We start from the raw sequence: 25945 nt of genomic DNA, 5'->3' as shown, positions 1-25945 counted from the left end.
CCCGGGTTGACATGGTAGGGTGACCTCTTCTGCAATGCCATTTACACTGCACTCCTCTGCAATAACCCCAACTGTGCTTGTTGTCATTTGAATTTTTTAATGGAGGCCAGTGTGTCTGGTCACTGCTTTAAGAACAGCAGAAGTTAAAGCCACTTCAGTCTGATTTGGATTTCAGGGTTATACAATGTTTGAATATGTTGTGGCATCTTTGCATTAACAGAACATTAAGAATATTAAGAATGCAACATGTACAAAAGCAACAAACAGAAGCAATGGGAGAAGGAAGGCTGTTAAGGGAATTATTTCCCCAACTCATTAACTTGGATTCCCAAGGGATCCCCTCCAATTAGGACTGAGTAAACCATGATTCGCTTTCCTTTTCCAATCCACACAAATTTCATTTACAACAGAAACAGGTAGAAGCCAATGGCATAAATTAAAAAGGCGCAGTAAACTAAAGTCAAATCACAAAGCAAATAACCCCCTAACGGGACTCCCGATTAGCAACATAAGGGTCTAGAAACCCGCAACCCTCCTGCCAAAACGAAACTGGTTCACAAAAGAAATGGCTGCATTTTTTTTAAATGAAGTGATGACACCAGGGATGCGGGAGTGACACCATTAGGAGCATTTTGCTACCAGAACCTTTCCGAAAGTTCCCAATGTCATTTCATCACCGTGATGAGAAATTCATACATGCAAAGGAAAATTAAGGTGTAAAAAAATAGACGGCATCTGAAGAAGCAGGTACTGGCTCCCTCCCACACCACCAAGCAAGCTTGGCCGTCTCTGCTCACCAGGCAACCAGGTGGTGCAGCACATCTGCAGTACTGGGGGTGCTTGCAGGAAACCCCCGGGGAGGACAAAAGGTGGCAAGGGCACTTCCCACATAATATGCTCTTAATTAGCTCCCTTGAATCTCCCCACTCCTTTCCATGCATTCTAAAGTATAGGACAGGCACTTCCAGATGGTTTATTCAATAACACATAAGAGGAGAACTAGACTTGGAATTTAAAGTTAGCTAAAAAGAAAACTATTGGGGATTGGGCGACACGGTCTGATGGCCGTGGCATGCATAGAACCAACAACCCATTACTGAATTGATACCCATGGCCAAAAGAGACTTGAGGCAGTGGTCACAGGTTACACAGACAAATCATGAAGCACGTTTTTCATGGCAAATCAGTAGATTAATACATTAATCATGCTGCATATTCAAAATTAACACTGCACACTAGGGTTCAACGTGATCACACAGCATGCCGTTCATACAAAACGCATTCAAAAGCTACATATGGGTGGGGATGGAAAAGAGAAGGGGCCTGCTTCCTGCCTAATAGTTGAAACAGGACAGTTGTCTACACTGTTTAAACAAGCATTGGCAATGGCAACAGTTTGGGCTTTTGTGTAGGCATGGGAAATGCACTTGCCAGGCAGGCACTGCCGCAGTAGTATTAACTGGCTATTGATGGTAGCATGGGCAAAATGGTGCGAGTACCAGGGCACTTAATAGCAGTGCCTTGCAAATGCCTAATGCTTATACACAAGCTAAAACTGGTGCTTGGCAAATACTTGTTTTTAAACAGAACTACAGGGAAGGACACAAATTACTTATTTTAGTTATTTAAATGTATTGAGTATTTGTTGTATGGCTCTTCTACATCAAAAGGTGATTCCAGGAGCAACACAACAAGGGGGCAGAGGGAGAAGCAGAGAGAATAAAACAAAAGATGACACCCAGGTTTTTTGCCCACAGAGGATGAAGGGAGGGGGCCAAAGGAGGGCGGCCAGAAGGTAGGAAGGTGGGGGGCGGGGGGGTATCCCAATGAAAAGAATCTCAGTCTTACTGGCATTAAGGCAGAGATTTTTAGAAGCACACCATGCCTGAATAGCAGTGAGACAGTCGGGAATGAGAGGTAAGGAGAGGAGGAAGAGGAAAGAAGCTTAAAAAGGAGAGCAGAGTGTCGTCAGCATAGTATTGAAAATGAGGAGAGGTTTCAGGTGGGCAAGAGGGGCAAGGTAAATGTTGATAGAACCCTGAGGGATGCCACAGGTGGATAGTGAGAGGAACGGGCCAAGTTGAGCTTGAGAGGGCCTATTCGAGAGGAAGGCGGTCAACCAGTTCAGTGCCCAGTCATTGAGGCCTAGGGTTTCACAAAGCCGATTTATGAGGGTGGAATGATTGACCGTGTCGAAGGCGGAAGATGGAACGAGGAGGATGAGAACAGAGGAGAGTTGGAATCAAGGTTTGAGAGAAGGTCATCACCACTGTTCAGGAGAGTAGTTTCCGTGACCCAGGCTGCTCTGACACCAGACCGGTGGTCGTGAAGACAGCCAACAGATTCAGTGTGATGAATTAGTTGGGAGATGACCAAATTCTCCAAGAGTTTGCCCAAGAAAGGGGTAGTGGAGATAGGGCAGTAGTTAGCCAGACAAGAAGGATCCGCAGATTGCTTTTTTAGGATGGGGTGCTTGAGGGGTCATGGAAAGGAGTGAGTGGCAAAGGAAGGGTTACAGAACTCAGCCAAGGAGGTAGCGAGAGAGGCAATGGTGTACTTGATAGTTCTAGAGGAGTACCTGTTTGAACAAGACTTTCATAGAGCAGACTGTCTTGGTGACCTCACCTGGCGCTGTGTGAAGGAGGAGGAAAATGAGAAAGGAGAGAGGGGCCAAGGGAGGCCCGAGTAGAGGGGGAGGTGTGGAGAGGGATAAAAGAGGACAGGATGTCCTGGGTTTCGGTAGTGAAGTGAGTGGACAGGGCCGTGCAGAGGGCCTGGGAAGGAAGAGAAGTAGAGACAGAAGTAGGATTGGTAAGTTGCTTGCAGAATTGGAAAAGTTCAGCCTTGTTTGTGGCTCCAGAGATGCGAGCTTGGATGTGGGCCAGTTTCTTGGAGCGGATGGAGGGTCTGTATTGCCGTGGAGCAGGCGACAGGCCAGTTTGTCAGAGGGTCTGCTAAAAGCGAACCATTTTCATTCAGGGACGTTACACTAGCGTTTAAGCGAAACTAGGTCGGAATCAGACCAAATATCGCACTTGGAAATTGCACTTTACTTTAGCTTACAATTAGAGTGGCTGAAGCCGGAACCAGATATTTTATTTACACCCGTAGCATGTTTACAACTCCAAAATGAACTCTCAGAATACTGCTTTGAAAAAAAAAAGAAACAAACAAAAAAAAAAACACTAGCAGGCACTTCGAGTGCAAATTTTGATGGTAAAGCTTGATTAAAGCAAGCTCAAAGAGTTCCGATAGGATGGTGTTTTCGGTGGGGAGAAACAGGAACTGGGTGGGAATGGCAATAGGGATTAGCATTACCATGGGCAATGAATGGGTGGGTGGGGGACTAAACATCTACAAGCTTTGTGTCCCTCAAATGCCATTTCTCCTCATCTGTGCAATAGTTTCAGCTTATAGGAGGCGCCCAAGCGCCACCTACAGCCTATACAGCCTAAACTAAAAAGAGGAAACTGGGTGGAGAGTTGGATTTCTATTCCAGATAACGTGGTTGCACAACAGAGGGTGGAGCATATGTCCCGCTAATCAGGACAGGGCGGCATGATGGAGGCTGAGGCCTCCCATCATCCCTAATGGACAGACGTGATGTTCGGAGGAAATTATTATATGATGTGATATTTTATTTGTATTGCGCTCATACACAAGTGTTTCAGAGCCCGACGAGGCAAGGGAGGGGAACAAGGGAGGACAAAACAGCAATCTCATTAGGCCTAGTGACATTGAGAACGCGCAAGTGCAGGGGAGAGGGAAGGGGGAAGAGTCCAAGGGAGAAGGGAGGAATGGAAAGTGCTGTGCATGGGATACAATAATACAAAAGGTAGTGCAGCCAGCAAGTTGGCAGGTGCCGGTTTTGAGCACAGACACAGTGTGTCTGGTAAGTTCAGGTAAGGGTACTGTAGAGTAACAGATACAGACCCAAGTGCAGGGGTTTCCAGGGGCAGTGCGGGTGAGTGGCTGGAAGGGCATGGACCTGGGCCCAAAATCAGAGGTAAACCAGGTGTACTGTGCCGAAGCAGAGAGATCCGCAGGGGTGAGGGAGAGCAAAGGCAGAAGGAAAGAGGAAGGTCTTGAGGTGCTTCCGGAACCAGAGATGGTTCCCCTCAAGTTTCAAAGTAGCAAGGCGGCTGTTCCAGAGGGAGGCCCCTGCCGAGGAAATATCTACCACCAACTCGTTGCTTGGATAAGCGACTGACCCTGAGGGAGTGAAGAGCTCGAGTAGGAAGACATTTGCGGAGGGAAAGTTGAAGGTATTTTGGACCTAGGCCCCAGAAAGCCCTGTGGACAATGGAAAGGGTCTTGAATTTAATAATTGCAGCCACTCGTAGCCAATGAAGAAATGTCAGGGCTTGAGGCCAAGGACAAGTCTCGCAGTTCTGTTCTGGATGTGTCGCAGAGGGTGGACAGCAGAAGCAGGCAGATTTAAAAAAGGAGGTTGTTACAGTAGTCCAGCCTGGAGAGAACCAGAGCTCTAGACATGGTACGATTCTAGGGCAAGCCGAGGAAAGGAAGAATACCTATGATGAGGTGCAGTTGGTAGTTTGACTTCTTAGAGACAGAGGTGTGAAGAGAACAGGAGTGTGTGGAGTCGAAGATGACCCCAAGGTGCTTAGCTTCACCTGTGGCCGCAGGAGGAGGGCCAAGGGAGGCCAGCCAGAGAGTGACAGGAAAGGAGGGTGCAGGTGTGCCGATGAAGAGAATCTCCATTTTACTGGCATTAAGGCAGAGATAATTGGAGGCACACCACTCCTGGATAGCAGAAAGACAGTCGGAGATGAGAAAAGGAGAAGGTGGCAGAGCGACGCCTGAAAACGAGCTGAGTGTCATCCGCATAGCACTGAAAGTTGGATGGTTCAATGCAGCAGAACAAGCAGCTTTGGCCAATATGGTACTTCAGATGCTGCGAGACCCACTACAGGGGGCCTGAGATAGGGTGATAACATTCAGGGTATGCTCTCCCAACCTTTGGAGGGTCGCCGCAGAGTGGCTGGTGCTGGTCATCAGAAAGTCACCCATAATGTGCCCTGGTAGTGGGTAAGGTGCACAGTCTGCCTCTTCCTTGGACTGCTCCTTCTTTACATCAGTGGTGGAGGACTTTGGAAAGATTTACTCTCCCAGCAGGAGGCAGAGCCACAGGGGAACGCAGAGCATGCAAAATCCAAAAGGTGTCTGACAAGCAAAGCAAATGCTGGAAGCACAGCGTGCCAGAGATGAAAAGCAGAGACGACTGGAGTCAGAGATTCGGTGGTGGCGTAACCATAAGATAGTCATGGTAGGTAGGTAGGCAGCATGTGCAACGACGCAGACAAGCCGGGGAAGCCACAGCAAGTGGCATGGCTCCACGTCCAGATACAGAAAAGCCGGGAGAAACAGCAAGAGTGGTACAGCAAGGACACCCACGAGAACAAGCTGAGTGTGACATGGAAAACAGGCGAAGATCCCAGGGACATAAGCATCCAACAGACGTTTCCAAACAGTACGGCAGGTAACGGGAAGCCAATAGGGACTCATATGCTCCAAGAAACTCGTCCCAGTAGAAGTGAGAAAGGCTTGGAAGCAAAGTTAAGAAACTTGAACTGCCTTAATGAAAGAAATAATAAATGTACCAGAGGGGGAGATGAATAGGATCAGAATACCACTACCCTCGGAAGAGGAGTTGGGAATATAGAGGATAAGCCTCTATGGTAAATACTCTACAAGACAGAACAGGCCAGGAAAAGCTGAATTATAATTGTCAAGGCAGCAAGAACCATACAGGAAACTATAATTCACCAACTTATTCAAAGCACATTAACATTGATCCAAGGAGTCGACAAGAATCGAGGAAGGGTATTCCAAAAGGAGAAAAAGTGAAACCCACATCTCATGAGAAAGCTGAACGAACTAATAAGAAAGGTCAGGAAAGACCATTTGAAAAATTGCACATTAACAAGAAATTAAAGACTAAGAAGACCAGTGCGTGAAGCACCCATCAGGAGAAGGGAGTCATTCTCCTGACCTTCGTTTGTTAAGTTAGTGGTAAAGTCAGTTAGCATTAGCTTTTGGACAGTGAACATATTCCCTTTGGGCATTCACAGACTACTGACTAGCACCTTAGCTATTTATGTAGGAAGTGCCTACACCAGACCTTCATAATTAATAAATCCAACTTGCAAATGTTCTCCGAGAGTCTGTCCTTCTTCTGATGAGCCACAAAGGGTTATGTGTATTCTTTCCAGACAAGGCTGTCCCTGCCCACTGGCAGAGCTGTAGCCATGGGGGATTACCCCTTTGTTCCTTTTAAAGGGCAGGTAACATCCTTGATCAGGCACAGGTTCTGCAGAGGAAGCTGGCCTGGGAAAAGGATTCAAAAGATGCACCCATTCACAAAAGGCTTGGCCTCACACCAGGGTGCTGCTTATGTAAAGGCCTTTGCTTCTATTGGGATGGGAAGAGGGGATAGTTTGTGTATGCCCTGTGTAGCACTGTACAGCTGGAGGAAGGTTCCACCATCATGTTTCTCTATACCTCTATCTCTCCCCTCTATTTTCTTTAGCACAAAGCACTTTGGGTGTGATGTCAGAAGGCAATGTCCACATATTTCTCAAGTGCAGGGATTCGACCCCTAGCTTTAGTTGATTAACCTGTGGAAGTCTACCTTTAAAGGAAGGGGTCTACGACCACTTCTTTAAATTATCTTTTGGACTACAACCCTTGAAGATTTTGATGGACCCTGTTGGGAGACAAGGCCGTTACAAAGTCCTCCAGTTGAGGTGCAGACAGGTGGTCCAATGCAGAGGCAAGCTCAGTCCCCTAACCATAATCAGCGATAACCTGCTGCTGGAACAAGACATGTGTCAAGCTCACTCTTGAATTCCGTTAATAGCACATCACCTCCCCGAGTACCCCTCACGCCCTCCTCCTCACCTGTAGACTCCTGGTCCGATGCAAGTCCGAATCTCCGGATTCTCAATGCCTCTTCCCTTGTTTGTCGATGTGGTCTGCCTTGAGAGGAAGCCACCCTGCCCCTCTAACACGGGGCCAAGGGGGCCCCCGTACCGGGGCAGACCGGTTTTAGGGGAAAAAGCCAATGGGCACAAAAAAACCCTCGTAGCTGAGCCAGGCAACAGGAAACAAGGCGTGGTGTAATAGACTCCAGTTGAACAAGACAACAGGAATGGAAAGGACTCTCCAGATGATATAGAAGACAGTAAAGATAGAGAAACAAGGAAAAAACTCCAAAAGATAGCAAGGCAAGTCAAAGGATTAATCAATGGAAGAATAGAAGGAAAACGGAGCGGCGAGACGCCCCAGAGGAGTGAACTGTAGCGTATCAACCCGGAAGCCTAACGCGAACGGTTGCAACGCATCTGCTTCCGGGTTGGTGCCGGCTAAAAGGACACGCTGTTCTGAGAACTAGACCGCTGCTGGGAGAATACGCAATGGCCTTACGGCAATTTCAATGGCCGCTCCACCGCCAGCGTTTCCACAATCGCCAGGGACCGCGGTGCGGGACAGTATACCCCCCTCCTAATCCGAACCCTCCGGGTTTCCCGGGATGTGTCCGGTGAAAACGCCTGATGAGTCTAGGTGCATGAATATACGACCTGGGCTCCCAGGAGTCCTCAGAACTAGGATAGTTCTTCCATGACACCAGATATTCTAGCCTACCTTTGCGGTATCTGGAATCAAGGATAGACACCTCGTATTCCTCCGGACCAGACTTGGGATTACTCACATGTCCGGTAGTCCTTCTAATCTGGGTGTTAGGATCCACAGGGCTGAGAAGGGAGGAGTGAAAAACCGGATGTACCCTGCCCATGGACTTGGGTAGTTGTAATTTAAAAGCCACTGGATTAATTTTCTTGATAATCCTAAACGGACCTATATATCTGGGGGTAAGCTTGGTCGGGTGTACCCTTCTAGGCAAGTATCTAGTAGATAACCAGACCCGATCACCCTCCTTCCATTCTGGACAGGGTAACCTAGCTCGATCAGAGTGGTCCTTGTATCTGCTTCTGGCTGAAGTTAAACTCTAATGCAGTGTCATGAGCTTTAGTGATTTGATCAAGTGAAGATTCTATGGTGGGTATGTTAGTTTGAGAGGGAAAAACTGGAAGTATGCTGCGAGGATGATGGCCATAGGAACAGAAAAAAGGACTCAGTCCCGTGGCCGAATGTACTGTGTTCTTATATGTAAATTCAGCAGTGGACAGAAGATTCACCCAATTGTCCTGATTCTTGTTAACATAACACCTGAGGTATTGTTCAAGAGTGGCATTAAGCCGCTCCGTTTGACCATTGGTCTGAGGATGAAAACCAGATGATAAAGCCCTCTCAATCCCTAACCGTTTACACAGGGCGCTCCAGAACCGTGAAGTATATTGACTACCTCTGTCTGAGATAATCTTGTCAGGAAGACCGTGGAGCCTAAAAATATCCCTGAGAAATACTTCAGCCATCTCAGAGGCTGACGGCACACCCTGCAGTGCAGAAAAATGTGCTAACTTGGTAAATGTATCGATGGTAACCATAATACAAGTCATCCCCTGAGATTTGGGCAGATCCACAATAAAGTCAGTGGAAATGTGGGACCATGGCTGGCTTGGCAAGTCTGGCTGCGTAAGCAACCCATAGGGTTTATGCGTGGAATTCTTGTTTTGGGCGCAGACTACACATGTTTTACAATGTTGCTTTACATCGTGGGAAAGTGAAGGCCAAAAGAAAGAGCGAGAGATAAGCTCAAGGGTACCTCTAACTCCCCTGTGTCCTGCGGTAACATGATTGTGACCCCATTCTAGAACCTTAGCTTGTAAGGACTTTGAGGGAATGTACAAACGTTGTCCTACCAATAGAAGACCCTCAGACCAATGGATTTTAGATTGTAAGTCATTGGGTACTGTGGTTGCCAAGTCGGGTTTGGTTACAGATCTTATCTCTTGCAAAAATGCTGAAACCATTCCCACGATCTTGTTTCGAGGAAACATAGGTTGGCTCCCTGAGGGAGAATGAAAATCTGTAGACCTGCATCTAGACAGAGTATCCGCCAAACTGTTTTGAGTGCCAGGAATGTAAGTGATGATAAAGTCATACTGACTGAAGAAATGTGCCCAGCGGGCTTGCCTTGAATTTACACATTCCATGTTGCGGAGAATTTTCAGGTTCTTATGGTCTGTACGCAATGTAAACGGATGCCTTCCGCCTTGTAGCAGGTGTCTCCACTCTTCACAAGCCACCTTGAGAGCCAAAAGTTCTTTTTCTATCACAGAATAATTCTGCTGACTGGAAGAAAGTCTTTGAAAGGTATGCTATAGGATGTTCCTTATCATCCTTCAGCTGGAGTAATACAGCCCCCAAAGCACTTGCTGAGGCGTCAGCCTCTACAATAAAAGGTTGATCTTGATCCGGTTGAGTTAGGATGGGTGCAGAACAGAATCTCTTCTTGAGGTCGACAAAAGCTTGATTGGCCGACTCTGACCAGAGAAACGGTTTAGCGTCTTTTTTAAGCAATGAGGTTATAGGCAAAACAATCAGAGAAAAATGACTGATGAATTTTCTGTAAAAATTTGCCAGACCCAGAAACCGTTGAACCTCTTTCAAAGAGGTGGGAATGGGCCAGTCCAAGATGGCAGACACCTTCCTCGGATCCATGATATTACCATCATGGGAAAGAATGTATCCCAAATATGGAACAGATGACTTCTTGAAGATGCACTTCTCTGGTTTAACTAACAGATGTTGCAATTGTAAACGATGCAAGACCGTCTGGAGATGAACTGTATGTTCAGATGGGGATTTTGAGAAAACCAAAATGTCATCCAAATAGACAATGACACTGAGGTATAGCAGGTCAGAGAATAGACGATCCATAAAGCGCAGGAAAATGGCAGGAGCATTAACCAAGCCAAATGGCATCACTCGATACTCAAAAAGACCAAATGGAGTACAGAATGCGGTCTTCCATTCGTCTCCATCTTTTATTCGGAGAAGGTGGTAAGCACTCCGGAGGTCCAGTTTAGAGAAAATGGTAGAACCCTGAACCGCTTCCAATATGTCTGTTATCAGAGGCATTGGGTATCGGTCACGAACCGTGACTTTGTTTAACCCTCTATAGTCAATGCAAGGCCTTAGCTCAGTAGAATCCCTCTTAGGAATGAAGAATAGAGAGGCTCCAGCCGGAGATTTGGAGGGACGAATGAGGCCATTGGTCAAATGAGAGTCCAAATAACTGCGCAGAGCCCTCTTCTCAAGTAGAGACAAAGAAAACATGCGGCTAAATGGAACCAGAGCATCTGGCACCAGCTCAATAGCACAGTCCTCTGGCCTATGTGGAGGCAGATCCAAGATTGGATCATCTTTGAATACTTCCTTGAATTCTGTCAATTCCGGAGGAACCCTACTAATCTCATGTACTCCTTCCTGTAGTGGAGTAAGGACTTGTACCAATTCCTCAGAAGAATGGGATAAACAATTCTGCTTACAGTATGGAGAGGAAAAGGCCATGGTGTTTTGCGCCCAATCGATGAGCGCGTTATACCTCCTCAACCAGGGAATTCCCAGAATAACAGGAAAATGGGCTGCTCGAATCAAATCAAATTGTAACTGTTCCGAGTGTTGGAAAACCTGGACCTTCAGGGACACTGTAGAATGGGTAATTGGTCCTGACGAGAGTGGTGTGCCATCAACTCCCTCCACCTTCTGAAGTTCTTCTCGTTTTAGCAGAGGAAGTCCTTGTTGGTGCGCCCACATGGTATCCATGAATACGCCTGCGGCACCACAATCTATCAGGGCCATAGTTGGAGACTCCTGGATAGGAACCGCCATGAGACGAGAGTCCATCGTGACAGGTTGTGAAGCTACTGTCACAGTGACATAAGGACTAGCACTCTGACCTCGGTTACTCGTCCCCTTTAGTTCCGAGGTTGCTCGTTTCCCGCCCGCCTAGGCGGAACTTCTGGACAATTTCGTAGTAGATGAGCGCTTGAAGCACAGTACATACAAAGGCCAGCATCCCTCCGACGTCTTCTTTCTTCAGGGGTCAAAGAGGATCTAGCAGACCCCACTTGCATTGGTTCTTCCTTGTTACTGGAGGTAGGCAGGGAGGGCAATGAGTGGGTACTTGGTAGAAAAGAGGCCGGAGTTTTTAGCTTCCTTCTTTCCGCCTTGCGTTCACTAAGGCGATAATCAATCTGGGTAACAATGGAGAATAAATCAGACAGGGTGGTGGGTCGGGCAATTCTTGCTAGTTCGTCCTTTATTTCATCCTTTAAACCTCGACGAAATATGGTGTATTGAGCCCCTTCTGGCCATCCAGCCTCTGAAGCCAAATGTTTAAATGTGGAAATATATATCAGTAAATCACTGGAACCCTGGTGAACATCCAAGAGTTCTTCCGCAGCCACATGTATAATCTCTGGTTGTTCGAAAGTCTGGCGCAATAAGGCCAAAAAACCCTCATAGTCTCTTATGACGGGGTTATTGTTGGTCACCAAAGGTGCAGCCCAGGCTAATGCATTCCCTGTTAGGTTGGAAACCATAAATCCCACCTTGGTATGATCATTTAGGAACAACTGAGGTCTAAAGGTGAAATAGATGGAACAAGCTTCCAGAAATTCCTTTAGACGCTTCGGAGTTCCGTCAAATTTGCCTGAGGATAAAGCCATGGGAGGTAAGTCGGAATCCCTTGAATCCCGAGTAGAAACCATCTGTCTCAATACGGCATTATCTGCCTTCACATTCTGTAATTCCACATTCATGGCCTGGACCGCGGCCACTAGTTCCTGTATCTGTTCTGAGGTGGCCATTCTTTCTTCTTGGCGTTGCAAACTGTCAAGCTCACTCTTGAATTCCGTTAATGGCACATCACCTCCCCGAGTACCCCTCACGCCCTTCTCCTCACCTGTAGACTCCTGGTCCGATGCAAGTCCGAATCTCCGGATTCTCAATGCCTCTTCCCTTGTTTGTCGATGTGGTCTGCCTCGAGAGGAAGCCACCCTGCCCGTCTAACACGGGGCCAAGGGGGCCCCCGTACCGGGGCAGACCGGTTTTAGGGGAAAAAGCCAATGGGCACAAAAAAAACCCTCGTAGCTGAGCCAGGCAACAGGAAACAAGGCGTGGTGTAATAGACTCCAGTTGAACAAGACAACAGGAATGGAAAGGACTCTCCAGATGATATAGAAGACAGTAAAGATAGAGAAACAAGGAAAAAACTCCAAAAGATAGCAAGGCAAGTCAAAGGATTAATCAATGGAAGAATAGAAGGAAAACGGAGCGGCGAGACGCCCCAGGAGTGAACTGTAGCGTATCAACCCGGAAGCCTAACGCGAACGGTTGCAACGCATCTGCTTCCGGGTTGGTGCCGGCTAAAAGGACACGCTGTTCTGAGAACTAGACCGCTGCTGGGAGAATACGCAATGGCGTTACGGCAATTTCAATGGCCGCTCCACCGCCAGCGTTTCCACAATCGCCAGGGACCGCGGTGCGTGACAACATGCCTCTTTGCCAGCCACATCAGTACCCAGGACCTGACCATGTTAAAGGACAAATTGCAGTTGTGCGACAGCCGCTCCCATGTTTGGGAGCACGGGAAAGGGACTGATCTTGTCGCGGGCTCCTGTAATGGAACTTGCAGCACCCCGAGAACTTATGGAACTCACAGCAGCCTAAGAGTCAGGAAAGCTGGGATCAAAGTATATTTCATGTTGAACTGCTTGGAGCCATGTTTCAAGAACAGTGTCATATTTGAACCACGAGGACACTCGGGTGATGTCTTTTGCACTCTCCAGATCTTCAAGTCTGGCTTGGAACCGCGGGCCCACCAAGAACTGCAAAAAAGGTACTATTGACGGCTAACTGCCACCTGGTTCCATTTTTGGGCCCTAGAGACTGGTTAGGTCACTTTTGCACCCAAGAACATATCATTTTAAAGAACACTGGTTACTTGTCTTACACCCCTGATTCATTAGTGTGCTGCATCTTGCTATCTTTGCTTATTCTGTGTTCTTTCTACAGGGGTGGGTTTTTTAAAGCTTTTTCCAATTAGTTAATACTGTACATGGTGCGTTTGATTAAAGAATATATCTTTTTATAGAAGCGTGATTGGACATCCCTTTATTTGCGACTGTTATACTGCTGTTTGTGTTGCTACTGAACCACATTTACAACCCTCTTGAAAAAATAACCTTCCCTCGGCACACGTTACCACAAAAGGAGAAGGAGGATCATCTCTTACCTGTGTCCGTTTTATCTTTAGGAGTGTGTTGGCTCTTGGTTTGAAAATGCGTGAGGGCGTTTTAGCCTCTACTCATCCTTGTACTACAGCAGGGCAGAAGTCAATTCGTCCCGATACCCCTGAATGTTAGTTAATGAACATGGGTTATGATGGAAGAGAGAACATGGCTTCCTTTAGTGGGAATACACAAATATGTCTGCTAACAAAAACAACACCGCAGAATTTCGAAAGATGCAGAACATTGGAAAAAAAACTGATCAACTATTTTGAAAAACGTGTATTTTAAAAATACAACAAAAAATGTGAATAAATGCCGTACATGTAAAAGCAGAAGCACATTATCAAGGTCCATGACTCAATGATTCATTATAAAATATTAAGCTCCCTACCTTCATGTCACCTCTATGTTACAGTAAATCTTCCCTAACAGCACCAGAGTAAAAGCAATAGAAGTGTCACTGGCACACTCACCAGAAAAGAGAGAATATAGTGTATTAAGAACAAGCGCCACGCGAGAACCCTAGTCTGTTCCGCACCTCATCATGCACTGACTGGTGAAGGGCATTTGGACAGCGAGCCTTCACCTCTCCCAGGTAGATGATCCCGTTTTCTGCCAGAAGTGTGTGTGGGGTACACGTGTGCAGGTGTCCAGTCTAAAAGTAGAATGCCTGGATTACAGATGGTAATCTTCAATACAAATGTCCTCCCAATTTACCACTTTCTCCACAGTCCATACCAGGGGCTATAATGCCCCTCCCCTCTTCCTAAACAGTCTATTGCCCAACCCAAAGGCCAGCCACCAGGTAGAACCAGGAGAAGGGAGCGAGACGTAAAGACTGATGAGTACGCAGAATGGAGTAATGTAGTAATGAAAATCACCATCCGTAATCCAGACAATACCCTCTTCGTCACAGTCCTTACAGATTGAAGCTGTATCAAGCAGTAGAATCTTACCTTGAGCCGCCCCAGCGAAGCAGAAAAACAGTCAGACACAAGAATGAATGCCAAGGGTGTTTGATACATAAATTGCAGTATTAAGAATGTGCAAAGGTGGAAGACTCCAGAGCCAAAGTCTGTAGACAGGACACTGCCCATGGATAAGCTCTAGTACCTGAAAAGATAGGAGGAGAAGCCAGCATGTGTGTTGCATTTAGGGACTACCCACCACCACTCCCCTCCCCCCCCCCCCCCAGACTCAGCCAACAATGCCACAATTCTCCTGGTACAGCAGTCCTGATGGAGGACCGGGGTGGGGGGGGGGGGGGGACTGTTAGGGGTGGGGCAGGAGGGAGAATCGGGTTACATTTGCCACAGAGTAAGTAGCCAGCATAGCAGGCTTCTTTTCCCTTGGAGCAGACAGTAGGTGATTCCAACCACCTAAATCAAGTTGTGCGGTCTATGTAAATGTGGAGGGCATTGACAAAGTCTAGGGTATGCCATCTTCATTCCTCATGGGATTGTGGAGAAGGACAAAATACAGGTAAAGTAATGTCCAGGTTTCGGAGGAAGGATAAAAGGACCTTGGGCATAAAAGACTAATCTGTCCAACATAAGAGTGGAGAGATCCAATGTGAAACCATCCTTGGAGAAATTGCAGAACTTCCCACTGGTCTATCGAAATCGGCTGCTGGTTTCTGGCTGAGCACCACACTTAGGAGGCCCAGTGGGGAGAGTCTCGATGGATGCCTGGATCTCTGAATTGTGGAAGTCGCATCCTTTGGAATGCCCAGTGCCATAGATCCCAAGTCAACCTCCAGGCCTTCAGGTGGAGGCGATGAGCTGAGTCCTTACACAAGATCAGACTGAAGCGGGGAAAGGAGCACCGGTGAATTAAATGTGAGGCAGAAACACCAGATTCTGGAGCGGAGGAAACCACATCATCCAAGGACAGTAAGGAGCCATCAGTATGATGCTGTCCGTTTCTCGACTGATCTTCTAGAGGACCTTTCGCAAAAGAGGAAGTGGGGGCGAAGGCGTAGATCAGGCCACTCGGCCATTGCCTTCAGTGGGCCTTGACCACCATAGGCCCTCAGTGAAAAGCGCTGCAACAAGGGGGAGGCATTCAGAGGCAAATAGGTCTATCCATGGAAGACCCCATTTGTGCACCACTAGCTGGAAGATCTCCGCGTTCCAGCAAAACTCCACATAGGACAGGAAACAACTGGTCAGTCAGTCTGCTGGTTGATTCTTCCTCCCGGGAAGATGGGCCACTCGAATAAATAGGGAGGTGAGCTTCCGGCCAAACCATGATTTTTGTGCAACGGTAGTGTGCCCCCATGGGTGCTCCATATAAGCTTTGGCAACTTGATTGTCCTTCCTGACCAGGACTCAGTGCCTGGACACCTCGGCCTAGAATTCCTGTAAAGCTCTCCAAATCGCCATCCATTCTTTCCAACTGGAGCAATGTGAAGCTTTGTTCGAGGACCAACACACTTGGGTAACGAGGGACACCAGGAGGCTGGCATCCATCACAATTGTCCTTGCTGGGTCTGGATCCAACAACTGAAGATGTTGACCCTGCTCTCACCAAGAGTAAGGCGATTCCAGACCCCACTGTAACCGTAGTCAGCTACTCACAGTCCCTGGACTGCGGGGGAATCATTTAGAAGAATCTGGCAGACAAAATGCTTTGGATTAAACCAGGCCCATGGAAACAGTCACCCAGGGCACCAAATCTCCATGCTGCCTTAACCAAAGTCTTGCCGTGGGTTCCCGGAGGATTTTCAGATGTGCCAAGTGTTCTAGGACCTTGGTAACTCTGTTCAATGACAGAAATGCTCTCCGGAGGTCGGTGCGAAAGTGAATCCCAATAAATTGCAAGTCATGTTTGTGGAGAATGGACGACTTCTTGAAGTTTATCAGGAAGACATCGCACTCTGCAGACCATGGGCGTGTGGACACATCTTCCTTGAGGAAGTCTGGACTAGTCAATTGATGTAGGAATGGACCCTGTAGAGGAGTGCCACGAGTGCCTGGATCTTGATGAACACCAGAGGTGGAAAGGGGGGCTGAGTTGAGGCAGAAGGGCAGCACTCTGTACTGCAATATCTTCTGATCTAGAGCAAACCGTAGAACGGTTCTCTGACTGGTACATGGAGGTATGCATCTTTCAGGTCTATGGCCATGAGCCAGTCCTCCCAGAAACCAAGATGTTGCCGTTCTTGTACAGCTGCATATAGTATTCTTTGTTAAAAGGGTTGAAACCCCCTTGAGGGCCCGATGCTTTACTCTATTCTTGGGGAGATGTATAGACTACAACCTCGAGAAAGGAGGTCTCCTGAATTCCAAAGCAGATTCCACTCTGACAAACTCCCGAGCCAGGCCTCCCCCCACACTTCTTGCCAGACCTTCCGAAGGAAAAGACAGCCTCTCACAATGATCGACTCGCCATAGTCATGTCTTGGGGGGTGCTGGAGGTGATGAAGCTGGAGTGCTTGTGGGACTTCTGCCAGAGAATCTCCTGTTTATCCCCCTGAACGAGCCTCCGAGTACTGTGAAGTGGGTGGGGAGAGGCACAGAATCTCTGAAAGGAAACCTGGAAGCGAAGGAGTGTCCTCTCCCTTTGTAGGGCACGGCACATTTCCAGTCTTTGAATGACTTCTTCAAAAAGGAGTCCAACTGAGGCCCGAACAGGAAAGACCCAATAAATGGAACCCATCAAAACTGCCTTTCTAGCTCCTTCCGCCTTCCATTTTTGCGGCCACAACTGTCCATGCACCGCAATTGAAAAACTACCCCCTGCCCAAAACACTGCTGCTTTCAGGATGCCTTAAATTGTCAGAGACATTCCATCATCTATTTCAAAGGGGCAATGGGCGACCCCTTGTGATGGGCGGAAAGTAGAGACTGGCAATCCAGAAGAAGCAATTGGATTGAATAACCAGCATTAAGTGCGATCCTGAATTATCAGATTAACGGCTGAATATGTCCGCTGCAAAACCCCATCAATGTTCTGGTCTACTGGAGTTGCTTCATCAGGGGTGAAACTTCTCTGCTCAATCAGGTCGCCCAATTGTACCACCAGTTTGATTTTGCCGGGATATTTGATGTCAAACGCAGTCAAGGGGTAAAGCTGAAATAGGTAGCAAGGAAAAGAAGGCTTCTCTGGGCTCCTTTAGCAGAACAGTGTCTATATCCTTGTGAAAAGGAAAATAAGAGGACAAGAGTTTATTTTCCAGTGCTTGCAATTTTAATGGAAGTTTCAGGTTAATCCACATATGCTCCAGGATAACCTTGAGGTCCTCTTCACATATTTTCCAGTGAACACTGCTTCCTCCTCTAACACAGGGTTTGAAGGACCGCCCTGCAGGAAGGTCCTATCCTTCAGGAACCTTTGGGGATGCCTTTGGCACAGGTGGCTAGTGGAAGTAGCATGCACCCTCTCCCTAGGGTTGCCGAATCTTTGGGAATGAAAAGCCTCTGCCACAGGCATTTCCCCAACTGAACAATGTGTGCTTCAGAAAGCATCTGTGAAGGCCTGGAGTGCCAAGGCTTATGATGCTTGATGGGGAGTGAAAGGTACACCTCTTTTCAGTACACTCTCCCAGACATGACTGCGGGTCACTGGGTGCTGCTTACGTCCAGTTTAAATAGTTTCCCCCTACAATCTCATACGGCCCGACCCCTACTGGAAGAGGGCCTGTATATTAGCATCGGAATTAAGCAACATGCATATAATGGGAGACCGCTTACCTTTAATCATAGCCTCTGGGCTGCCGAATTGCCCCACAGCCGGACGTCACCTTAGCAACCACTGCTGATCCTCCACCCTGCTATAGTGAGCATCTAAAGGCCCTATGGCACAACACCACGGCCCGCAATGTCATGACTTACAAGTATGGTGAGGGGGGGAAATGGCCAAGCAAGGCGGTTACAGTTGCCGCTATAGCGTGGCAACCATAATCATTCCACTGTCCTCGGGAAAGAGAATGGGGGCAATGGACAGTTATGAGGCCCTGCAATAGTGCGGCCCCAGGGACGACTACCTTTTGATACATGGCTGCAACTGCCTCTTTTTGTAGATCTGATATGGCATTTATAAAGCGCCTACACAAGTGTTACAAAGCGTGATCGGTAGACGGCCTGTGAGGCAGAAAACACAGGTAGATTAGGGGGCGAGAAAGGGATTTATTGCCCCTGGTAGGGACTCTGGAGAAGGTGCTTAATTAGATACATCTAGGAACTGTCTGGAAGGCATAGGCGCCTTTAATCAGTAAGGAACGTGACGAGGAGGGAGGACTGGGGGTAATGCAATTGGATATTCCTTCATGATGGCAAATAGTGAACAAATAAAGTAGATGGAGAAATATAAAGAGGGGGAAGAAAGGAGTTCAAGGTTTACATTGTGGCTGCATGAACAATAAACACTACTTCCTCGAAGACCAAACAATTCATCAAGGAGCCATGGTGCAAGAGATTAAGCACAGTTGATAAAACCAAAAGCATAAGGAAAGGAACGTGTCCTGTCAACTGTAGGAAATAAAATCACCCTGCCCCTTCACGGGAAAAGACACAATAAATCAGACTGGACCGACGCACCAAGTCACGGCAATGCTTCTCCAACAAGTCCAATTGCTGAAGAATAGCGTTTTTGGGGGAGGGGGGACAGGAAAGAGCGCAGGAATGCCATAAAAAAACTTACTTTAAAAACACCTGGGAGCAATGGCAGATCTATCAGCATCGGCGGGAATAACTACGCGCTGGGGAGATGCTGAGACAGTATCTGCTTTCAAGTAGGAGACGATCACGTAAGGGGATTGCACTCGCCAATAGGTTAAAGCAATGTCGCATAGCCGTGTTTGCACTGCCTTTGCGCAGATGGTGCCAATCATTGCACACAACTTTCACATCCGGTTCAACGCAAGTGCATTTAAAAAGAAATACACGAGCAGATGCCAATGAGCGATTGATGCTCGTTGAAGATGGACAAAACTGGAGCAGGACTACTTTTTCAAGTCTTTGCAGGGAAATTCTAGACGGGGACAACATTCACTACCACCGTTTCTGTCCCATGCACCTGCCCAATCACTGAGACAAGGAATTATGCTAAAGCGAGAGTCACCTCCGCCACTCCACCCACATCCTTCAATGCCATGTAATCAGGGCCGGCTTAAACTCTGACGAGAAAAATAAATACAATCGCGAGCGGGGAAGTTAATCGCCTCAATAGGGCGCCGCAACGCTTCAAAGGCTGCCACATGCTGGTTTACCATCAGCACCCTATTGAAAGGAACTGCGCCCGGCTCTCGTGCTGGCGAGAGTGGGTGCATTTCCATTCAATAGGGCGCCTTCACCCATCACGGCAGCTCGGGGGAACCCTTGAAAGACTCCTCGGAGCTGGTGTGGTGAGGGGTGGGTGATGTAACTGCCCAGGTCGCCCGGGCCGAAAGCCGGCCCTGCGTGTAATCGCAGCGTTGATATGGTAGTGAAATAACACGTTTTCCGTACACAGAGAGCCATACAGCCCGGGCAACAGTACAAGATTACCTCGCACGGAGCACATATATGCTACGAGAGTAAATTGAGCCCGAGGGCAGATAAGGAGCACGAGGCCTAAGCATTCTGTCCATTTCTCTGCCTGCTACCCAGCACACAATCAACTGCGCCTTCAACTAAGTCTTATGCCTTACAGAAGCCATGCTGCCACCATTTTAAAAACAATTGGTCATCGTATGACCCTTTGGTAAAACGATCAGAAAAAACACGACCCTCATCTTCTTGAATCGACTTTAACAATAGTTCTTTGCAAACCAATTCCTACTCCAAGTAGAATGTATTCCCCCCCCCCCCAAATGTATGAAACATCTTTTAAAAATAGTGCTCCCGATCAACGTACTGTCACAGATATACAAAGGTTCTATTCCACGAAAGGGAATACTGGCGAACACTTTGGGTGCCACATGCAAGAGGGTGCAGTGGGTGGATGCATTTACGGGTCCTATTTGCCCTAAGAGCAGCAAGTCTTGCCTATTAGAAGGCTGAGCGTACAAAAAGGGGCAGCAAAGAATTTTGCGCCGACATTGCGTAAATGGAAGGACTGCCTCAAAGAGTGACTTCGCTGAACGTTGCCGAAGGAATTTGCCGCAAGGAGACCAAGGTATTATCTTCCAACAGCTGTAAAAATGCAAAACCGTCGGTAAGCCGCCACTGCATTTATCTGCACAAGCTTAAGTTAAGTACACGTCTTACCGAGTCATCACTGCCACGTGACCCTCATAGGTTTCTCAGAACCCCCTTGCTGCCCCCCTCCCCCATGTCCCTTATACCGGAACATCACCATGGCCCAAAGTCCCCTCTTCCAACATTGGCAATAAGGACTCCTCTGATAAAGCTGAAGATTTCCGAGACAGGTACAAAAAAAACAAAAGTAATTATATAGTTAAATCCGATTGAAAAGGTCAACGCTGACTAACGCACTGAATAAACACAGACACTTTTGCAATCACACAGGCTACATCAATGCCAGGCCTGTGGCTTGGAAGTCCCAGTTGATAAGTGTCCAACGGGTAGAGTTCCAAGACCAGGGATTGCAGTGCCAGGTGCGTAGTTCTTTTCCATCATGTGCCCAGCCAACAATGAAGCACATTGGAAGCGGATGAAGTGTTGTGGTGCGGTGGTTGGAGGCGCTGGGTGTTGAATTGCAGTACAATCTCAGCCTGCCTGAACACAATGCGACCATGGGGCGGAATATACTGTAGGTTCAATCATGTCAACAGTCTTCTTCACTTTACACAACCTTTTTTAACTTCAGTCTGACCAGAAAGTTTATCTTGAAAAGGTGTCCTTTAGGGGACACTCTGAACTTGTCCTCAAGGTGAAGTGGATTTAGCAGGCAAAGCTTCTTTGCAGAATTATATTTTCCGAAAAGTGTATACTTCATTGTTTCGAACTCTTAGGGGTGGCCTAGGCATCTGGGCGGTTCATAAGAATCAAAAATTGCGACAGGTGTTGATTGCACTACCATGCACACGTCGGTCAGGGATGAGCTCGACTCAATAGTGTTCTAGTCGAGATCGACATGCTGCTACACTAGCTTATACTAGACAGGACACCACAGCAGAAGAGGAGAAAGACATTCTGGAAGGCGCTCTTGGGGAGGCTGTTGATCTAGTGATCAATTTCGAATTCAAAGGGAAGGTATCAGGGGAGGGCCCATGACGACGGTTTCCATGATGGAGAGGACCACAGTGAGGACCAAGCATAAGCAGAGGCAGATGGTTTCCATGAACAAGGCAAAGCCATTCTTGGGGACGATGCCCTGTCGCAGGAATCATAGTTTGGCCTCACAAAGTACACCAGTATTGGGGTCCTTGGACAAAGCCATCAGGAGAGAACCACTGCAAGGACAATTATTTGAGGCAACAGCATCAGCAGCTGGATGCTGTCAGGAGTGGCTGGGTCACTCCTTCTGTGGAGTTGTGTGTCTGACAGGAGTGGGATGGTCTAGGACCTACCTGGAGAAGGTGTCTTGCAAGGTCAGCGCAATTCAGTAGGGTTTAGGGTGTAAAGCTTTAGCAAGTTATCGTGTTAGTGCGTTTTCCGTAATCCGAGTTTTCAGAGCTACTGTTCCCTCCTAGACCGCATTGGGCAGAACAAGGGCTGATGACTAGATATCGATTAATGGCCATGAAATTCCAGACCACCACTCAAATCGCACCTTTCAACTGAATCTCCTGAAGGAAGCAGCATCTAAATTGCTCTCCTGTATTTCAGGCCCTTAAACCAAGTTTCTTTGAAGTTTCCATAGCAGGAGCAGTGCGAATTGGTGGTGGCGGAGCAGTTGCTCACAACGCAATTTGGGAGCTTGAAGAGTTGTGGGGAAAGTACATTTTTCCTTTTCATGGAAGTAGAATACTTTTGGTAGATGCTTCTCGTACAGCTAGTTAGGCCACAGTGGTCCATCAGGACATAATGGTTACCCGTGGCTGCCTGTGCAGTGCCTTGTGGCACTGCACGCAGTTTGGGGCACAGAGTTAGAGTGGTTCGGACGTGACTCGCCCGCTCAACATTCTCAGTTCTGAAGCGATTTGAGAGGAATCTTACTTTGTTGCTGCATATTGAATCTAGTGTTCTTGAAGCAAAGTTTTTCAAATCGTGAAATCATTCAGCAAATATATTGGCATATGCTCTAGGTTTTTAATCCTCATAGTTGTACCATTGATGGTTTTAAAATCATTTGTGCTTTTAAAGTTTTCATTCGATCCTGCGTTTCGTTACTTGAACCCGGTTCTTTGTTTTCTACTTCGGGAACAACATTTCCTGTTTGAGCCGTTGCGGCTCAAATGCCCCATCTTTGTGCTGCGGGCCTCAAAAGGCTCACGTCAGCGCAAAATGCTGACGCGAGGCCTTTTTGGGGCAAGTTAAACAGTCTACATGAGACGCAGACCATGATAGGTTATTTCTAACACACTTACTACCCGGAGGTTTCTAAGCGCAGACCCGGGGATCGAACCTGTGTTGCTCCGTGCTGTCTTGCTTCCAAGGGAAGCACGTTGCCCCGAGCTATCCTCCCGAAATAAATCCGCTTGTTAATCAATTCCAGTGAGTCTATTTTATGGTTGAAACGTTTGCTGTAATCTCTCTTTTGATTGTCTTCCACTCTGTTGATTTCGTGCTTTGTGATCACGCTCCTACCTAATATGTTCATGTATTCCAAAGAAAAACTATTGAATTAAATATTGGGCACAGTTCTTTTCATCGCTGAATTAATAAACCCATGGATACATCTTTACTTTTGCCCAAAATGACATCAAACAACTAGGCTCCCTCTGTGCTGCTCTAATGAATGCTAGATGTGCTGTAGCCATGGCAGATTTGACCGATTCCCATAACTTGATTTTTATCACAGAAACCTAGTACAGTACCAGTTCCAGCTTGGTTTTCAACCACCCAAACCTGCAGATTAAATGGTTGAATCGGGAATGTCAGGGAGGGGCTGAGTTGCAATCATTTTCAAATCTTTTTTCAATCCTTGTCTTGGGGTGAGGCATCTCAGCCATATGCCTCTACTTACATTTGTCTTTCTCGTTCCTTCCATATTTTATAAAAATCGACCCCCAGGAACAGTGAGGTTATTTTGAGAAAATCTGGATCTGTTCCTTGGAACAAATGCTCTGCGATGAATTATTCTTGGCAACATTAACATCAGGTGCGACAACCCAGATAATCCAGATTACATTCTCATGTCAAGTGATCTTTTTCTTCTCCCCTCCACATTCTCATACCCACGGCCATTGTCTGGAACAACATACAAGGGCATGGACTGTCATATCATGAGACAACACCTATTGAATGGGCTGACCACTATGCTAGGATTGTTCTTATCCATAAAGATCCGATTGAATCCCAAAACAGCTAAACACTATAGTCAGGGCTTCTTTACGTATATTAAAAGATCTCAACCGAATCACAGGCGCATACATATCAGGATTCCTTCCATATACCATAAATGCCGATTGTGAAGACTTTTTACCATTCTAGTAGGACTATCTTGCAGAAAGTCTGATGCCACTGCTCCAAAATAAAATCAATAAATGGTATTCAAAATCCCTTAGCGGCTTAATGAAGGACCATCACAGGAAAGAAAAAATATGGTGCAATTCCAAAAATCCACTTGTCCGCCAGGCGGTTACTATGACGCTTAGGGTCTACAAAAACTTAAAATATTATATCTGCGAAAACTATTTTTTTGGAGAGTCCGATACAGCGAGCAATAATAAAGCAATCCGTCAAAAGAGTGCTTCAAAGTTATACAAAAATCTCACCAACCTCTCTATGTACCTCATCGAGTTTGTCCCCCTCTTCAAAATTAACTAACAGTTTTAATGTTTATGGCCAATATTGAAACTATACCATCAAACAGATTTAAAACTCTCGGCTCATCAATTTTCTTTCCCCGACACCGAATGCCATACAATACCTTCTTACATCTTTTAATTTGATCCCTGTCATATCTGAGGAACTATCTGTATTGATTACAAATTTGAAACCTACGAACTATAAATACAATACTATCCCTAATAATTTGGCAAAGCAGCACACTTCCAAATTAAGTGAATTCATCGCCCGTTTTGTGAACTCTTTCTTTGCTCAAGGCACGGTCCCCATGAGCTCAAATGATCTTACCAGACACCCCCCAGTAAAGAAATCATCAGCACAGTAAGCACAGATGTTGAGCCCTGTTTGGATTCTTTGAATTGCAGCCACATTGAGCTATATTTGTGTGTGTGCTCCGTTTATCTCAAACTCCCTTCCTCAATCCATTTCTCCCAGACTATACCCACTCCCTCCTCCCGCACTCTAATAGGTCAGTGGTCCACATGACCGGAATCTGTCCTCGTATTCTCTTCCCTTAAGGTAGCCAGTGAAGAGCTACAGCGAAGGGCAGCTCCCATTCCCAGTTTTCCCCTGTTCAACCATGGAGACCTGACAACGACCAACTAAGGTGGTAGGTGAGGGGGACAACAGCCATTACAGTGCTCCAGTACAACCCTGTCACTTCTATATACCATCAATACCAGAAACTAATACACTACTGTATCCCACTCTATGCTGGATCTGCCATAACACTGTACTTTGCTGGGTATCCCTGGTTAGCTGCCGGGTCAAAATCCTCTGCTCCTGAACTACAACTCTAATTGATTCATGGAAAGTTTCTGAAGGGTAGCCTCTTCTAAATCTAGGTTATTTGCTGGATCGATGCCTCTTTAGAATTTAGACAAATCCCCATTATGTACACTGTTGCACAAAGGTTTGAATCACAGTTAGCGTCTGGAAATTCTGAGAGTGATACCACAATACATCTTCTATTTTATCTAGGTATCTCCAACTACATAGCCAAAACTTTATCTGGACCTTTCCCACATCATAATCTCAGTGTATGCAGAGTCCTGATAGAACATATATACTGCATTTGCTTTAATTGTAGCTGCACTTCAGGCACTGGTAATGCTTTGGATCTAGCTGCTTTCCAGGCCCTATTCTTAATTGTATCCGTTTCTAGTATTACATCCGACCTGAACTCAGCCATCCCTGACACACACACACACACACCCCCCCCCCCCCCCCCACCCCACCCCACCCCACCCCAGAATAGGGCAGCGCACTGGCGTTTCAGAAACCAGTCTATTCTCAACACGGTTCTAAACCACAGGTAGGGACAAACAGACTTCTTGCTCTGTGAGCATACAGTTTCTTATACAAAAAGAAAGTCCTATATTCTATTAGGTGTCACCTTATACTCTTCCTACATCAAGTGATCAAGTGGAATTAATTATCACAACATTTTTATTAGTCATGAATCAATAAATTTCATAGAACAATCATAAAAATTGTCATAATACATAAAAACACATACAATATGTTAAGACAACACAAGTAGAAACACCATGAGTAACGTTGCAATAGTTTTTCGAGGATCACAAATGTGTGTAGAAATAACACTCCGATTCCCATGCCTCACTATTTTCAGCCTATTTCCGTTAGTATATTTCAAAAAACCCGACTTGTACAAGTTTCTGTCCTTAATATACAACAATGTAGGACATTCTTCAGGGGAGTGTGTCTTGTGCCGGAATTAAAAATCTTCTTTGGTTGGGGAGAGTACCCTGTTAATCAAAAAGGACACCCAATAATCAATATTAAGGTATATATCTCTATTGACATACAATCACACCTCATCCCTCAAAGGGTATTGCAGTATGTTTCTTATTACATACCTCT

At 46.7% G+C, this 25945-nt stretch overlaps 1 protein-coding gene across 6 annotated transcripts in view; it reads right to left on the bottom strand.

Annotated features, from left to right (window-relative positions):
- Positions 1-25945, bottom strand: part of STK40 (serine/threonine kinase 40) — an 856346-nt gene that overhangs the window by 622870 nt on the left and 207531 nt on the right. The window contains exon 1 of one of the 6 annotated variants that reach the window (XM_069622693.1): positions 13226-13268. The exons of the other annotated variants lie outside the window; for them this stretch is intronic. The gene's annotated coding sequence lies outside the window, so the exon portion shown is untranslated. Of the gene's footprint in view, positions 1-13225; positions 13269-25945 lie in introns of those variants that run through there. 6 annotated transcript variants of the gene reach the window in all.

Source organism: Ambystoma mexicanum, chromosome 11 (assembly GCF_040938575.1).
Source record: "Ambystoma mexicanum isolate Mex_15411 chromosome 11, UKY_AmexF1_1, whole genome shotgun sequence".
Taxonomy (NCBI): Eukaryota; Metazoa; Chordata; class Amphibia; order Caudata; family Ambystomatidae; genus Ambystoma; species Ambystoma mexicanum.
This window is presented reverse-complemented; position numbering and strand designations above follow the sequence as displayed.